Source organism: Mastomys coucha, unplaced genomic scaffold (assembly GCF_008632895.1).
Source record: "Mastomys coucha isolate ucsf_1 unplaced genomic scaffold, UCSF_Mcou_1 pScaffold18, whole genome shotgun sequence".
Classification (NCBI taxonomy): domain Eukaryota; kingdom Metazoa; phylum Chordata; class Mammalia; order Rodentia; family Muridae; genus Mastomys; species Mastomys coucha.
The window spans coordinates 48,380,930-48,384,810 of NW_022196900.1; the positions used below are offsets into that span (position 1 = coordinate 48,380,930).

General features: G+C 38.6%; 1 pseudogene; it reads right to left on the minus strand.

Moving 5' to 3' along the window:
- Positions 1-830: 830 nt before the first annotated feature.
- Positions 831-1,393, minus strand: LOC116095409 (annotated as a pseudogene).
- Between the last annotated feature and the right edge of the window lie 2,488 nt (positions 1,394-3,881).

Genomic DNA, 3,881 nt, shown 5'->3' on the forward strand with positions numbered 1-3,881 from the left:
AATCAAATTCTTACCCTCACCTAATGTCTGTTCCACCCTCCAAGCAGAACCATTGTTCATTGAAACAGCTGGTGAATGACTTTATGGACAGACCATCTTAATACCTATACTATTTCTTAAATGGATGTAACCTGTTCTCTGTGGGCTGAGAATGAAGTCACTCACTCAAGTCAAATAGCTTTGACCATTGCAGGAAGTCTGTATCCAAAAATCAAGCCTACAATTCATTCCTTGATGCAGCACAACTATCAACTCACAGCTTAGTTATGATGGAGGTAAAATCCTTTGGTGATGTGAGGGTCATTGAAGTACAGCCTTAGTACAATGAGACCCAATGTCTAAAAATTGTTCTTATTTTGGGCTTGTACCACAGTAAGAGCCAAGATTTTAAACTCTACTAAATACAAAACAAACAAAAAGACTTTATATATTTATGTTCATTTAAGAAAATACTAGTAGTAATGTATTGTTTTGAAGTATAGAGTTAATGTTTGGAGTTATTTAAAATTTATATTGAGAAAAATGTTTTTTCACTATTGCTATAGATGAGCATCTACATAAGACTTAAATTGATTGTTGTTTTATATCAAAAAAGTTTTTTTTCACTTTTGTATAAGATGGAACTGCATTGAACTTATTACAGTGCCCATAATTTTCATTGAATACCATATCTAACATTCATGCTTATACCTATTTTTGTCTTTGAATAATGAAGTTTGATTTCATTAATAAACAAAATTCCAATCCAAAATAAAATAAAATAAAATAAAAATAAGAGCTTGTAAAGTGAGATGGAGTGTCCTAATCTAGGAGAGTTCCCTCTGCTGGGCTCAGGACTCTTTCATCTCATTCAGTCTTGCCAAGAGGAAGACAGGGCTCTCCAGACTTCTGCTCTGACCACCTCCCAGGCACAGTGGTTGTTTCTTTTCTCTCAGGTACACAGTGATCCTGTGGAAGTATTTCCTCACAACCAGCAGGGAGTCTTCCTGGGTCAGGGGAGGTTCCTGCACCCCCAACTGCTGCATCAGACAGCCTTGCAGGTCACTGAGCTGCTGGTGGAGGTCATTGCAGAATGAGTCTAGGAGGGTTGCATCCCAAACATCAGATGAGTCTTTTGATGTGAAGATGTTCAGGACCTGCTGGATCAGCTCATGGATAACAGGGATGGCTTGAACTTCTGCATTTGCTGGGCATCCACCTTCTCCAAGGAGAATCCAAAATCCTTCCTGTCCTTTAAGCAGGAGAGAGGGGAGAGTCTCCTCATTTGTGCCAGGAGTGTCAAGGCTCTCTTGTTCCTGAGGTTTTGTGTCTGAGGCAGATCACACCCTACAGAGCAGGTTGACCAGTAGCTCATCACCATGAGGGCCATAAGAAAAACACAATGCCTAGCCATTGTGGATCTTGCAGTTGCTGCTGATCCTGTTTGGTCCTGAACCTTCCCCTATAATTTCTCTGAAGACCATCCTGTGTGGATGTGTCTTAAATAGGGCAAACACTAGATTTTTTTCATTTTACTTTCTGAATGCCCTCTCCTTACTTCACAGTTGTCTTTTAACTTTCTTTAACTCATTCTCTGACTGGGTCTGGGAATTTTTTCTAAACCATTGTGGTTTTCACTATTGTTTCCTCTTTCACTGCTTTCCTCTGAAAGATGTTTTCCAGGTTTTCAGATTTTCTTTTTCTAACTAGAATTGTTATTATTACACTGTACAGAAACACTCACTGTTTGAAATTTACACGGGTCTTGTAGTGAAACAATTCCCTCAAAATTTTCCTATAAAGCTGGTTGATATTTGTAAGGTTCATTTGTGTCATAATTTCTGTTACTCTCATTATTTCTCTGTTTAGTTTCTGTCTCAGTGACCTGTCCATTGGTCAGAGTCAAGTGTTGAAGCTTCCCACTATTAATTCATGGTGTTTGGTGTGTTACTTAAACTTTAGTGATTTTTCTATTAGGATTGTGCATGCCCTTGCATTTGTCATATAGCTGTTCAAAATTGAAATGTTCTACTGGTGTATCTTTCCATTGATTAGTATAAAATGTTCTTCCCCTTCTCTTTTGATTACTTTTGGATGGATGTCAATTTTATGACCTATTAGTGTTGTACTTGAGCTTGTTTATTAGGACTATTGCTTGGAACACAAGCCCTTTGCTCTAAGGTAATCCCCATTTTTGTTGCTGAGGTATATATTTCTTGTTTATAGATTAATGAATCCTGCTTATGCATCCATTCTGTTAGACTGTGTCTTTTCATTGAGGAACTGAGTCCATTGAGGAATATTAGTGACTTTTGATTGTTAATTCCTATCATTTTCATTTTGGTGGTGGTAGAGTATGTGTGTGTTTCTCTTCCTTTGGTTTTACTGGTGTGAAATTATTTATAGTGTTTTCTTGGGTATAGTTAGAGTCTCACTGGGTTGGAGTTTTCCTTCTAATATTATCTAAGGGCTGGATTAGTGGAACTGTATTATTTAAATTTGGTTTTGTTATAGAATATCTTGCTTTCTCCATCTATGCTTATTAAGGTTTCACTGGGAATAGTCTTGGCTGACATCTGTGGCGTCTTAGGGTCTTCAAGATATTTTCCCAGGACCTTCTGGCTTTTAGAAAAGTGAGGTCTAAGTCAGACATGACTTGGCCTTTTTCCCTTGTGGTTTTAATATTCTTTCTGTGTTCTTTACATTTAGTGTTCTGAATATTATGTGGTGGGAGTATTTTCTTTTTGTGTTCAATCTGTTTGGTGTTCTGTTTGCTTCTTGTACATTTATATGCACCTTTTTCTTTAGGTTTGAGACATTTTCTTCTATAATTTTTTAAAGATGTTATCTTGGTCTTTGAGATGGCAGCTGTCTCCTTCTGTTCCTATTATCCTTAAGTTTGGTCTCTTCATAATTTCCTAATTTCCTGGGTGTTTTGTGTCAGGAACTTATTAGATTTGGTATTTACTTTGACTGATGTATCAAATTCATCTATTCGATTTTCTATGCCTGAGATTCTCTTTCTATCTCTTGTATTCTGTTGGTGATGAATGTAGTTGTATTCTGTAGTTCCTGTTTTCTCTTCTAGGTTTTCCATCTCAAGGATTGACTCAGTTTTTATTTTTATTGGATATTTTATTTATTTACATTTCAAATGTTATCCCCTTTCCCGATCCCACCCCCCAAAAAAAACCCTGCCCATCCCCTTTCCTCCTGCTTCTATGAGCATATACTCTGGCCTTCCTGCCCTTGCATTCCCCTACACTGGGGCATTGAGCCTCCACAGGACCAAGGGACTCTTCTCCCATTGATGCCCAACAAGGCCATCCTTTGCTACATATATGGATGGAGCCATGGGTCCCTCCATGTGTACTCCGTGGTTGGTGGATTAAACCCTGGGAGCTCTGGTTGGTTGATATTGTTGTTCTTCCTATGGGGTTGAAAACCCTTCAGCCCTTTATATAACTCCTCCATTACATACTCCATGATCATTTTAATGGTTGGCTGTGAGCGTCTGTATGTGTCAGGATCTAGCAGAGCCTCTCAGGAGACAGCTACATCAGGATCCTATCAGCACACATTCCTTGGCATCCACAATAGTGTCTGCATTTGGTGACTGTATATGGGATGGATCCCCAGGTGGGGCAGTCTCTGGATGGCCTTTCCTTCAGTCTCTGCTCCAAAGTTTGTCTCTGTATTTCCTCCCATAACTATTTTGTTACCCATTCTAAAAAGGACTAAAGGACCCACACTTTGGTCTTTCTTCTTCTTGAGCTTAAAGTGGTCTGCGAATTGTATCTTGGGTGTTCTGAGCTTTGGGGCTAATATCCACTTATCAGTGAGTATATACCATGTGAGTTCTTTTATGATGGGATTACCCACTCAGGATGATATTTTCTAGT